At 44.6% G+C, this 14,478-nt stretch overlaps 1 protein-coding gene across 4 annotated transcripts in view; it reads right to left on the reverse strand.

The window, feature by feature from the left end:
- The window catches only part of LOC126544247 (uncharacterized), a 68,615-nt gene that overhangs the window by 53,307 nt on the left and 830 nt on the right, over positions 1-14,478 (reverse strand). The window lies entirely within an intron of this gene.

The raw sequence follows: 14,478 nt of genomic DNA on the forward strand, positions 1-14,478 counted from the left end.
TTGACGACAAAGGGGCATTGACTTTTCTAAAGTCATACATCGGAACATACAACGAGACAAGCCAAATCAACACACTATCAGACAAGTTGACCAAGCACGCTGCGAGGTCCGACGAGACGAAACGTTGTGGTGGATTATTTGTGCCGTCATGTCACATAAAAATACCAACATATATTTTTTCATCTAAGCCAAAGCAACCATGTCAAGACACTAAAGCCTACCGAGGTAACTACGTTCTTATTTATTTTTTCTGCTTTGACTTTTATTCACGTGGACACAATGAGCCTCTACAATTTTTTTGTTCTCGTTACCCTACCTGCGAGCTGCCAGAGCTAGCCAGAGCGCATACGTTCTCCTGTTGCCCCGACCACCACGCAGCGCACTTCGGTGCACGTTCGGTTTGCTATGGCCAAGTGGATTTTCACCTGGCAGAGTTTTGGACGCTTAGTGGCTAGCCGACGAGAAAAAAAAAAAACAATGGTCGCTCGCCGCCATCACTGTGGGGACTCAATGGATTGCACCGCGTTCGCTTGAGCCCAGCCTCTCCGTTAAGTCTTGTCTTGCCGGTGTAGGATACCAAGCAGTATGCGTATGGTTCTCGGTAGACCAAGCGTCACGTTTTCTTCTATATTCCTTCAGTAGGCACATTAGGTGCCCAAAGTAGGCATTCGATTGCAGCCAACATACTTTCCTTCATGTTTCTTCATTTCGGTGCCCGTGCCCCACAAGAGGAAAAAAAGGATACATTGTTGCGGTGCAGCGAATTTTCCCATGGTGAAAGTTCGATTTTGTTACTTCTTTTACAGAAGGTAATGGGCCACGGAACGCTTCAGTTGCCGGATACTCTTATATTATTCTGATACCAATTATATGGACACGTCAGGTGCACTCCTGCCATCGCCCTCATGTTTCATGTAAAGTCCAAGGGCGATAACATTGTGACCGAGCGCCGCATGCTGTATGTACGAGTGAAAGCGTAAGGGAGGGGGGGGGAGGGTTGAATCAGTGAGCCGACGATGGTGACTCAGTCTTGTGTGTGCAAAGGAGAAAAGCAGGGAGCACGCACGTTGCGCGCGATACATCGGGGGGAGTGAATGGAATGAGGACTGGATCAAGGATTCTGTGAATCTGTGATTGCGTAACATGTTTATTTGCCTTGTTTGACAACTTATACACAGTTACTTTTTCTTAGATACGTAGATTTGTTGGAGACTTATACATATATTTAAATATCTTGTTGCGAGGTTTTGTGTATAGGTGCATTGAACTTTGTTAGCACTGACACTTTTTTGCCCTTTATCAAGCTGTATCTTCGCATTTCTAATGTACGAGGGTGAATCAAATGAAAGTGAGCCTACCCACCCCGTGCAATAGTGGTTCGGTTCATTATCTGCGAGGCATACGCGAAGCAGGGAGGCATCTCTCATTTACAAAAGTGACATCCAGATGTGAGGATAAAGGTTCTTTAATGCTCTCATACACTGGATTGAGCATGGTTGTGTGGCATAAATGACACTTCAGAAGTTGAATAGCATGTTGCCGTGCAGTTTTTAACAGCTGAAGGTATTTCCCAAAAAGAAATTAGTCGCCGTATGGCTGCCGTGTACGTTGAACATTGCATTTCATTGTCCACTGTGAAGTGTTGGAGCAAACGGCTCAAACATGGACGTGAAAGTTGCAAAGACGATCCAAGACCGGGCCAAAGCCATCGTGCAATCACCCCCAACAAAACTGAAAAGGTTGATGAGCTGATCAGACAAGAACGGAGGATAAGCATAGATGAACTTGCAGAGAGTGTGAACATGAATCACGGTTCGGTTCACGCGATAATTCATGAAAATCTCAGTTATCGGCTCTTGTGTGCGCAATGAATGTCCAAGATTTTGAACCACCGCCAGAAGATTGAGAAGTTCGGCGCTGCCTTGACTCATCTCATCCGATATCACAATAAGGGTGACGACTTCTTTTCTGCAATTGTGATCGGGGACGAACCATGGTGCCACTACTACGAACCTGACACACGACGGCAAAGCTTACATTGGAAACATTCAAATTCACCACCCCTAAAGAAAGCGAAGGCCGTCATTTCCGCCGGAACGGTGTCGACTTTCTTTTTCGGTCGTCAGGGGCATTTACTGATAGAATTTGCTAAATCTTGAGAGACTATCAATTGTTTCCGATATGGCGAAACACCGGAAAGGTTGCATGTCGCAATCAAGAACAAACGACGTATAAAATTGAGTAATGGTGTCATCTTGCTCCACGACAATGCCCGTCCCCACCTCGCTGATGTGGTTATTACAAAACTGGCAAAGTTCAAGAGGGAAAGGCTGCAACATCCGCCATACAGCTCAGACCTGTTGCCTTGCCACCTCCACATTTTGGGGTAGCCGAAAAAGCAGCTCAAGGGAACCAGATTCGTCTAGGACGATGACGTGAAAGAGTCAGCTACAGACTTTTTGAAGCAGCAACCCAAGGTGTTTTACGAGACGGGAATCGCGCGACTCGTCAGTCAATGGGACAAACCTCTAAATGTTCATGGAAACTACTTTTAAATAAAGTGCACCGTTTGTCATATATTCGCATTGGCTCACTTTCATTTGACTCGCCCTTGAACATTTTGCAGAACTGCTTTTTATACGTGCTCTCTGTTGCGACTATAATTTCGGTGCAATTACTCACGATACACGACCGGTGACAGCTGCTACTGCGTAATATATTGGAACAAATGACAGCATCATTGAGATTTTTCACTGGCCGTTGCTTATGTACCAGAATGTAAACACGGTTATTAAATGACAAAGATATATGACAAAGAATTACATTAACATATTTGTCCTCAACTTGTTCATTTCATGGCCTTTACATTTTTCGTATCACCGGTATGTACTGCTTTGCCAGTTTTGAACTGATATAGTTCTAAAGTTCGTGTGATGTATTCTTTACTTATTAAATAAACAAAAAACGTGGAAGCATTGATATCAGTTATTTTGGGCAAAATTTTTGGCACATACAAGTATATCTTTTGTGAAAAAATACATATCTTGCTTGTTTTGACAGTACGTAGCATTCAAGAATTCATTTGCAGCATCTTTGGCAATGGCAATGCAGTTATTATTCATGTATTTGATCCCTCGACAAATGGTTTAAGAGGAAGCTTTAGCTCGGGCCCAACTCCAACCCAGCCTCTTCAAATACATGTAAAACGCAGAAACGGTTTTTAGAGATAACCCCTGGATCGCTTTGAATGAAATTTGTTGCATGTAAGAGAGAAAGTTAAATTCTAGCGTCTGTTGGAAACGGTATTTTGATTTAGGGCCTGAACTTTGTTTAAAATATTTCAAAAAATTTGAAAGTTCGAAAAAAATAGAAGTACATCTGTTACAGTCTAATAGCTCTATATGAAGAACAGATATTGTGGTTCTGTAAACAGCAAAGCGGACAAATTTGCGTTGTCAATTTGCACCTTACGTGAATTGGTTACGTTGTGAACAAGGGTACAGCAAAAGCCGTATTTCCATAGTACACATTTTTTTTAGATTCATGTGTAACATATCAATTTTGTCCGCTTAGATGTACTATTAGTTGAAACTCACAGAATTAAGATATCATGTTTCATTGTTGAGTTACAGAGTTCAAAACTTGATGGTTTCGTTTTCTGAAAATGTGCGATTTTGGTCAATTTTTAATAAAAAATTGATAACGTAAATGAAAAATTCGAAACTATCAGTCAATAGAATTTAAGTTTTTCTTTTAAATGCAACAAAGCTCTTCAAATTTGGTGCAACAGTTGCCGAGAAAAATGGATTCCTCTTTTACATGTATTTAGATCGCAGCACCCCAGCTAGAGCTTCTTGAGGAAGAGGCCGCTTTGCAACTTGAGCACCCGCCAAACAAAATTTCTGGCTACGCCACTGGCAACCTTATATTTCGTCTGCAAGAAGTTCACAGAGGAGGAGGGCTGCAGAGAAGTAGAGGAAGCGCAAGATTTGAAAGGAGTGCTGGGCCAGCAAGCAAAATCGCAAACAATGGTGGTACCATCTCTCAATCCTTGCTACACATGCACAATGGCTAAATTAAAGAAACAAAGTAAATGAAAGAATCCATTGATATATAAAGCTAAGCCATTAAAAAAATGTGGAAAAGAATAAATGACAGGTCGGCGTGCTATGGAGCTATACTTGTGAGACGACATTGTAGGTTCAGGTTTTGTGTAGGAATCTCTTTATTACACCAAACATAGGTGAACTTGCCTGTACTACTTTGTTGGCCAGCATACAAGGGTTATATATACCTGTTTGCCGGTACTTTTATTTGGTGCACATATAGCCTTTGTTTGCATATACACACAAATATATCTGCTCAGATAATGACTAACCCAGAAGCAAATAGTAGCCAGCAGCAGCAGCCACACAAAACCCAAGAGGGTAGGACAATAGAGGTTCGCTTTAAAAACAATGCGTTGCGAAGGCTACATAGCTGCAACAACCTTTATGCCAACAGATAAGTGGAATACAGTCAATCATGGCAAGGCCTTGTGCGTACATTGTCCAAATTCATATTTCCAAAGATATTTGAGATATTATTTTGTAGTATGGTTTAAAAAGGTGCACTGGACAAGAAATACGTTGGCGTGATGCAAAAGCTGCAGCGATTTTTAGAGAAGATGACAGACTCAAGTGTAAGGCAGACTCAAGTGTGCAGACTGCTTGTTGGGAAAAGATAATGGCAGTTGACGAACCCCTGAAGCATAATTTGTGCTCCATATCGGTCAGAAATATCACAGTGTCCCTAACACAAGTTTCATACTACAAGCTTTGTATGCGTTAGGGATGTATATAACAATAGTTATAATGAAGCTGGAGCAAGAGACAAGTTACAATGAACAAAGTAGACCGTAGGGTCCGTGGGTTTTTTAGTTATTATCTAGCAAGTTTCATTAAAGGTTATATGCCAAAATATTTTAGGAGTCAATATAGATTAAGTGAGGTTCACACAAGTAGGAAAACACTGGAAAATCACTGACTTTCCACATAATTCTCAGTAATTTATTATAGCTTTGGCTACTTTTGCCATAAAGCAGTAATGTTATCAACATTATGTACAGTTGTGTATGAAACATTCAATCTCTTTGAGAATGTTATTATGAGTCAACTAGTCTGCAACGATGAGGCACTGTGTCGAAATGTTTAACAAAGCCAATAAAAACAGTTATTAACAGAAACTCAAGCTAGAGTAAGAAACAAACTTTTTTTTAACATACAAAATTACAAGTATCAGATCAGTACATGCCATAATAGGTGGTTCATTTGAGAAATCTTTTAAATTTCTGTTTGAGATCCTTGGTCCTCAGACATTCGTCATGCATTTAACAAACTGAGATTAACTGCACTGTCACTGTGTCACTGATCGAGACCCCCCCCCCCCGAACAGGTCTTACAATTATCCAGTTAGTGCAGACATTTGCTCTAAAGAGACATAGAAAAATAAAGCTCTCAGGTGCAGTGCCAACCGCTATCGTGAATGCAAATAATCTATTTTGTGTCAATACAATGCTATAATACTCGAAAAGCAAAATGGGTTGACTGCATTTTTCTCTATGTATATATAGTTTATCAATGGCTATGACAGGTGAACATTCCAGTACGTGACTGGCTCCAGCTTAGATCCGATATTTATTCCCGGCATGCAACACAGAAAAATCACACGCATTGACATGAACAGAAATGATGTGAGAATACGAAAGTATATTGCAAGATTCATCATTGAATATAAGCATGAAACTGTGACAGCACACATAGCTAATCCACATGTTCAATTCAGTTTGAAAGATTTACACAGCCTATGCTCAGCTCTTGTGGTCGGTCATCGAGGGAATCAACGTAGGCATTAGCAATTGGAAGGCGCGACCAAGCCTGTGAATGGAGAATCACATGCTGGAACTGTCATCCGTTGAACCGGAAGGGTCAAGCAGATGATGCGTCCCACGAGCTTTTGCTACCGGAGAGAACAACCACGGTGGAGAATAGGAAAGGTGGCCAAATGTGCTGCGTAGTCAATGCCTTAAGCCTTCCATGACTGCTCTCGAGTTGCTGCCACTTTGCACAAGGTGGCAGCAGGGGTAGTAGTCTGGGCCCATTTCACCACGTCACCATATGCGAAAGCACATAGTTGCGGGCGTTGCGAGCAGTCAAAATACTTTTATGTCTCAGCATTTCTTTCCCTAGGCGTTTCTTGTTCCTAGGCATCTCTGTTCCTTTGAGATGTAACGATGCAACAATCTGGCGAAGAGGATGGGACCTAATGGCAGGAGCTGAACATGGAATCCACAGTTGACAAGCTACCTGAGTTTGGTCCCGACAGCAGAAGCTTTGGTGTCTTAACTGAACGCTTTGAGCTGTACATTAAGGCTAATGTGGGTGCAGACTACAAGAAACTGCACTTGGTCATGAGTAGCATTGGAAAAAAAGCCTATGTTGTCCTCCGAATCCTGCTTCTTCCAAAGATGCCCAGCACAGCAACGCATAAGGAAGCAGCGCCAGCAGTGCAGAAGCACTACATTCCGAGGCGATCTGTGGTAACAAAGATATTGCTACAACCAACGAAAAAAAGCAAGTGACATAAGCATCCCAGACTTTGTGGTGGAGATCAGAATATCCGCGGCTCCTTACAACTTCAGCAACTTCCTTGAACAAGCACTTTGGGACAGTCTCATCGCTGATCTGCATTCCGAGGCCATACTTTGTAGATTGCTGGCCATAGATGACACAGAGCTCATCTGTGACTGCATTTGCAGCTTAGAGTTTCATACAATAATTACTAGCGGCAACTCTGGCACTAGTATTTATGGGAGCTGCAAGCGGCACGGTTCAGCCAGCATGGGAAGGTTGGGTAGTACATGGACTCGCCTAAACTTCACCCTTATGGGTTTAAAGAGCTTCATGGCTTAGTAAGCTTGTCATTTTCAACAGAGTACTGCGTAATAAATAATCAAAAACTCATCCTTAAAGTTATCCAATGGCAGGATTCAAACACAGGGCATCTAGCCCAAAAGCACGACATTGAAGCCATTACGCCACGGGCGCATGCATCGACAAGCGGCACCGAACACCCTTACGAGTTCCTCGCGGGCAAGTTAGAGCGTTTTGACAGGCTGAACCACTACAATTAGCAGTGATAGTGCATGTTCGCAGTCTTCTGCACTTAAAAAAAAGTAAAGGCTACTCTGAAATTCATGATAATGAAAGGTAGATCAAGCGTAATAAACAAAGCCACAAGAATGTCTGAGTCAACAAGCATGAACATCAGACAAATCCCTATAGCACCCATTATTCCCATGGCAGCTGAACGATTCCAGTGGCACAGTTCCCTCTAGTAATTATTGTAGAACTGTACGGTTTGCAGCATCACTACTGGCATGGAAAATGCTATGACAGATATTCTGGTAACGGTTTCAGAGAACAGTGCAGAATGCTTATCTAGCAGCCGTGACATACGCTTGCAAAGCAAGGTGCTGGTGTCCCAACAGCATCGGACACAACAGCAGACAGCAGGATCGACCACAAGAAACCAAAGACTAGGGTGCTAAAGACAGAAACAACTTGCCTATGTTGTGGGCAGCACAAATCTTGTTAAACACTGATAAGCAGTGCGGCCAAAGTTTCATTTCATAAACTGTGTCAATTAGCATACCTGCTAACAGTAGGTATATTGTTAGTAGTTATGGTAAACACTATAGTATAGTAAGTAGGAAGTGCACTGATCCAAACATCCTTCTTGATAGATGTCAGTTATTGGCCAATAGCAGCAGTGTATGGGAATCTGCCATATGACGAAATATCGCTGCCACAAAAAGACTCGGGAGAACGTTTCTGCTAAAAAGAGAGTGTTTTAGAAAAAGGTGTCACACTCAACTTTAGAGCTCCATGTGCCATGCACAAATGAACAATTTGGCTGAGATGTTCATAGCAGCTATCCGCAGAGTGTGCATTTTCACTAAGCCCGACGGATGTTTCAGGAGACGTATTCTGCAACGCTTCAATTTTGAAGGACTTCGCTTTGCAAGCAGCGAATGGTTGCCACCTGGGTGACATTAATCAAAATTAAATTATGGGGTTTTACGTGCCAAAACCACTTTCTGATTCTGAGGCACGCCGTAGTGGAGGACTCCGGAAATTTCGACCACCTGGTGTTCTTTAACGTGCACCTAAATCTAAGCACACGGGTGTTTTCGCATTTCGCCCCCATCGAAATGCGGCCGCCGTGGACGGGATTCGATTCCGCGACCTCGTGCTCAGCAGCCCAACCCCATAGCCAGTGAGCAACTACGGCGGGTCCTGGGTGACATCATTGCCTCGAGGCGTGCATGCATACTATTACGATGTCACTCACATGTCATTCATGCGAAAACCGAATCCGTCATCTGCTACGAAGCAAAGTGACACGAGGTGCTTCGGCATGATCCAAGGCGCAGTGTATTGTGTGCGGAGAATGTGCATGCCATGTGCATGGGTGAGATCGGCATTCAGGGCAAAATGGTGGTGATGGCGATACGTGCGGACCTGTGTTAGTGATTAGTAGGGGTGGGCAAACTGAAATTAGGGGGTGGGCTAACTTTGGAGTTGAGCCAATGTAAAATTTGGGAGTGGCCAACTTGAAATCTGGGGGTGGGCCAACTTCAGTTTGGGGGTACGCCTACGCGTACTTAGAGAACTCCAGTGGAGTTTCTACGCGCCATGTTTGCATACGACGTATGACCAGCAGCATAAATAGGTCAACCGCAGTAAACAAAATATGCTAAATCACTCACCACAAGTATGTCACATGCACGTTGCGTTTAAAAAAACCTAATCAACCGCACCAACAAATAATCTTTTATTTACTAAGGAGCATTCCTAATTTGCTTAGTTTGTAACACTCATTTCCAGAAAAAAACCTGTGCACCAATTATCCTCTCTCCTTCCTCTAGATCTCATTATGTGAGCGGACCGCCCAAATGTGACGCCACTGTCAAACAAAATTCTTCAAAAACTGAAGCACTACAAGCATTAAAGAATACGGTTCCAGGTGCCCTTTAAGCTCCATATAGCCTGACACACTTATTTTACTGTGGTAGCAATTATATGGACACTCCAGGCGCATATCCACAGTCGGTGTCGCCGTGAGGTTTCGTATAAAATCCAAGGACGATAAAATCGTCATCTCACTCCATAGGCTGTACGTGCAAGGGTGAGCCGGCGAAGGCGGCTCAATCTAGTGTAACGGAGGAAAGCGGGGAGGAAGCGCGCTGTCTTCCATTGTGCGCATGACTGTGTATAGGAGAGGCTCTACTCCGGTGGCTGCTGCGTAGCCACGCGCAACCACCTGGGCCGCACTATTTTGAAAACCATCTGCGATGGCGACGGAGTTCGCTATGCGCTGCTTTTGCGGCTCGCTTTTGATGCGAAAGGCAGCACGAAGGTCAATTCGCTCGCTGCTGCTGCCGCGCTTCCTCACTCCAGCGTTCTGACAGCGAGATTCCGCGGTCATCGAATGCTATGTTATTCATGTTTGCTTGTAGGCATGTGGTTCCATGCTTGTTAATTTACTTAGTTTGCCTATTGTTAAAAATTTGTATAAGGCCTATAGTACTATGATCCTTACTTCGTATAGTTGTCTACTAATTTGATATCGCAATCAATGCTACGCCTTTTGGACGAAACTGCGACTTGTATGTGCAAGGTCAGCTGAAAGCCTCTAGATGTGCAATTAAAATCATAAGCAACCTCTTAAAGGAAGGGAAATTACAACAACCACCTATCTTCTGGAGCGCAGAGAAAGCCTGCGAAACGCTTCTCTAGGATGATGGATGGATGTTATGAACATCCCCTTTGTAACGGCGCGGTGGGTTGCGCCACCAAGCTCTTATTTCCTTGCCTAATGTCATATGTTAAAAAAGAAAAAAGGCAATCTGTCATTAGGCAGTAATTAATGGTAGATTGCCGATTTCCCACTTCCCACGTGGTCTGGCCGCCACACTTAGGCCTTGTATTCGCTATGACAAGGTTATGTTGCTTACATTGACTTATCATTGCTATCGGTATAGCCGTCTAGATCCTGTATGTGGGCATTCATGTCACCTAATAGGATCATTTCGGCACCATTCCCGAACCCCTTAATATTGGTACTTAGATATTCCACTAACTCTTGATTCTTCTCTCTGCAATTATTTCTGGTCGACAAATATGTTATGCCAGGCCAAGCTTTCTTTCCACTCAATGTACATGATAACCAAAGATGCTCTTGACACATTCAATTAATTTTTTTTCCATTTGGCTCCCTGATGGACGGGCCTTCTGAATTAAATCAGAAGGAAAGGAAGGAAGACTCGCTTTCCTTCTGATTTAGTTTTGTTGCATCCTTCCCAAACATAGTTCTCTATCGCTGGCGGCTCTTTCGAGTCCCTAAGGTGTGTTTCTGTAACCGGATACACCCCTATTTGTTCTCTATTTAACTGCTCCTCAATCTCTACCCACTTTTCCTTCTGCCACCTTGCATGTTTATGTAGCCTATTGCATGGCAAGCTCTTTTTCTTGTTTTCGGCCTTTTTCTCTTATTGACAGCAATGCTGTTCTGAGGTGCCCCTAGGGGACTTTCTTCATTACCACCTAAACTGGCCTCCTGATCGCCCGTGGGCACCCCAAGAAAGCAACCGCACGACCAGCAAGTCGCCAGCCCACTTCTCGTCCAAGCCTGTGATTGAAATGGATCCTGTCTTGTTGGAAACGGACACACCTTCGCACTTCCCTGTTTACTTCTACAACCTCGAAACCTTTCTCTTGGCTCATTGTCCATATAGCCTTACTAGTAGCCACTACGGCTCTTTGTATGTTAACGTCATGTACAGGCACCTTGGGCACCGTGCACACCACGATCTGCACCTGAGGGCACAGCTCACGCAAGTAGTCTACCCCCTTCGGCTAGCACTGGGCTAGTCCTGTCCCTGTTTTGTTTAGGACATCATTTAGCCCATGTGCTACTACGACAACGTTGCGTCCGGGGGCATTTTCCGTGAGCTTTGCTTTTGCTTGTTCCATGAGAGCGCAATGTCCATCCTGGAAACGTAGCTACCGCTACTCTTCTGTCACCTTTCACCTTCTCCGCAATCGCCTTTGAGCACCTAGCCAGGTTTGAGTCACCGGTGAAACTTACACTCTCCTACTGCCGAGGCGTCTCACTGCTTCCCCTTGTCATCCTCTCCTGCGCTACTTGGACTTGACAAAGGGCATTGACCCCTGTGTTCCTGCTTTTCCTTTGTGGCCGCATCAAGATAGGTGCAGCTGTTTCCCACTAACCCCTCTCCCCACATTGCACGCAGTCCGCTTGCTTTGTTGACACCCCCTCTCCTGTCACGTCGGCAGACTGTTCCATTGTCACGACCATTCTCGTTTACGATGGCGGCCCTGTTCAACTTTTCCTGGGCTGCTTGAAGTTTTTTCCACTGCCTTCATTGCATCACGCTCCATTGCGTATCTAGCTATTTTTAAGCTCCAAGACCTGTTTGACAAACCCATCCTGGAAAGCCTCCATTTTCTTCAGCCTAGCATTGACATCACAGTGGCTGGTGATTGACTATTTCCTCTCCACTCTTATCCATTCCCTTGTCTACCTTGGGAGACCCTCCGCACACTGCAAACGTTCCCGTCGTTCTTGCCATGTGTTGCACTTGGTTTTTTTCTAATATAAACCCCGAAGCTTTCAGAGCAAGTGCCTTCCAGCAAAGGCCCATACACACAGAATCTAAATTCTTAAAATGCTGCAAAGTAACCATCACCAATGATTTAGAAGTAAGAAATGCTGCACAGACTTAAGGTATGACACGTGTTCACATGTTCAAACATGCGGCCGCACTTTCACTGTCCTACCAAAGCAGTATTAGCAATGCCAATGCACACACACTGCAACCACTAATAGTTAATACAGTAGTCTTGAGACTTCCAAATCACTATTTAAAGGCTATAACGACTTTACGTCCCACACGGTTGCACATGCTGAAACACGTTTTGCGAAAGGACACTAACAATGCTGCAAAACCAAATACGCACGAAACACACCCGCGCACGTGAGAAAGAAAAAAAAAGCTAGCCAATTACTATTTAAAGCAAACAAAAAGAATGCTCAAAGCATGCAAAAAAAAACTTATGTTTTCGTCGCCACGGAGCCCTGGAAGAACACGTCCGTCCACCACAAACATCACTCGCAATATCCTCTCTCGATAGTGATCGACTTTTAGCTTGTCCGCTATTCTGGCAAACAGGGGGTGGTTTGGGTGGATTGCCGGGTGGGTGGGGGTGTAAACGTGAGCGGCCAGAGCGGTGGCGTAGAGCTCAACCAGACAAACACAGTGCTAAAATTGTAGTAATCTACTATATTCTGCTTTGCTGCTGGTGCAAATTTAGGGCAGCAGCGTAAATGTGAATACGATTACGCCGCTGTCGAATATTGACACCAGCGCAGAAAATCGAGCGTCCCAACCACACGCGCTAACATGAGCCACCAAATGTGCGCCCTTATCCTCTTTTTTCTTTAGTTTTTACGCATGTTCCCTTGAACGGTCATTCACACAACGCTCAGTTTGACCAATGTAGAGCTGCCCACAAGGGTGCAAGGGAATTGCATAAACAAACCCTCTGGAGCACTCAACAAAGGGCTTCTCATGCCTAGTGCGGCAGCCCCGCCTGCTCTTACAGCAAACTTGAGAACACAGTCTCGAAAGCTTATTGGGCGCAGAAAAAACCAGAGGGATACCATGACAGTTAGCAATCTTTTTAAGGTTGTGTGACACCTTGTGTACGTAGCGAATAACCTCTGGTCTTCGGTCTTTTGACCTCTGCTCTCGCCCTTCGTGCTCCAAGCTTTACTTTTCGCAGAAGAGACTACTATAGCGTTGAAGACCGTCAAAGGGAAACCAGCTGCCAAAAGGCGTCCAACTCGGTTCGTAAAACTAGACCGCATTTGGTGTACGCACGATTTCCGCAAAGCCGATTCCAATTCCAAGCCGATTCCTATTCTGGGCAGGAGCGGCAACGCCTCTTCCAGGCTGGCTCTTGAGGCCTTCTTTATCAAGAAGAATAGAGATAGATGTGTGGGTGAGCCTTATATCACATTACTAGATGTCGAATTTAACTTCTTGCGCAACCGCCTTTGATGTGCATGTACCGGCTTCTCTTCTGCTTGGTAGGCGCATGCGTGACAAGAGGACACACACGCACGCACGCACGCACGCACGCACGCACGCACGCACGCACGCACGCACGCACACACACACACACACACACACACACACACACACACACACACACACACACACACACACACACACACACACACACACACACACACACACATACTATCCTTCCTTCACATTACACAGTTGTGAGTAGCGCTTGTCCTTGTCCGTCTTTCTTGTTTCCGTGGTTTTATTCGCGCTAGCCACTACTTCAAATATGAACGACCAACTAGCCCAACAGTCAACTCTTCTAGTCCCATACTACGCATGATTGACGCTTCGATTTCTTTCTGGCTGCAACCATACGGTCCAAAAGGCATATATCACTAAAAAATTGGGTCGAGCAGACTGTCAGTTCGCCAAACAAATTCATCAAGCAACAAACACCAGTAAATTTCTCAAATGATCGAGTTGAACGTGTAGCACGGAAAAGCGAATATACATTGGTACATTCCTTTTCGTATTCTGCAAATAGCTGCAAGCCTTCATTAACTTTACTTCAAATTACCGTCACTTAAAGTGAACAGGTGAAGAACCGCCTAATTTTGAGAAGCAGATAAAGAAGCAAATGGTGCTTGTAGAATCTAAACTGCAGTGTTAAGTCCTCGTGTTACTGCCGAGCGTATCTCTGAAGAAATTAAAAAATTCGATATGATACCATGAACCACTCGTCGTGAGGAAACCTGTTTTAGTGTTATATATGCTGTATATATGTTACGTTTTTGCGGTTGTCGATCCGCGCATGAAAAACCCGCAATTGGCTGGTCTGCGCTCCTTCGGCTGGCACTGTAGCGTTGCCTTTGAGAGCTGCATTGTCTAAGAAATGAGCTCATTAAATAAGTTTTCGCGAATGAAGACGCCGTAAAAATATATTTGAGACAACCGCCATAATTATACAAGCAGAGAGAACGACGGCGAACAAACGAAAACACCACAGAAAGCGCCCGGACACCACCCGAACTGTAGCAGACGACAGGCGCGAGTCCGTGCCCTGACGTCACGCGAGCGGCGCTCGCAGCGCCCCTGTAGCTCGTTCTCGGGGCTAATACAGCGCGCGCGAAAAGGCAAATGAAAAACCCTGATCGGCGAGCCCTTTCCTCCACACCTCTCCATCTCGCACGTGATGGCATTGGCGCAGCGCCAAATACGCACCCGCTGCGGTCGCTTCCTTTTCTCTGAACTCTCGAGCTCCTTTCGCTCTAGCAACGACG

The sequence above is a fragment of the Dermacentor andersoni genome, chromosome 10 (assembly GCF_023375885.2).
Source record: "Dermacentor andersoni chromosome 10, qqDerAnde1_hic_scaffold, whole genome shotgun sequence".
NCBI classification, from domain to species: Eukaryota; Metazoa; Arthropoda; class Arachnida; order Ixodida; family Ixodidae; genus Dermacentor; species Dermacentor andersoni.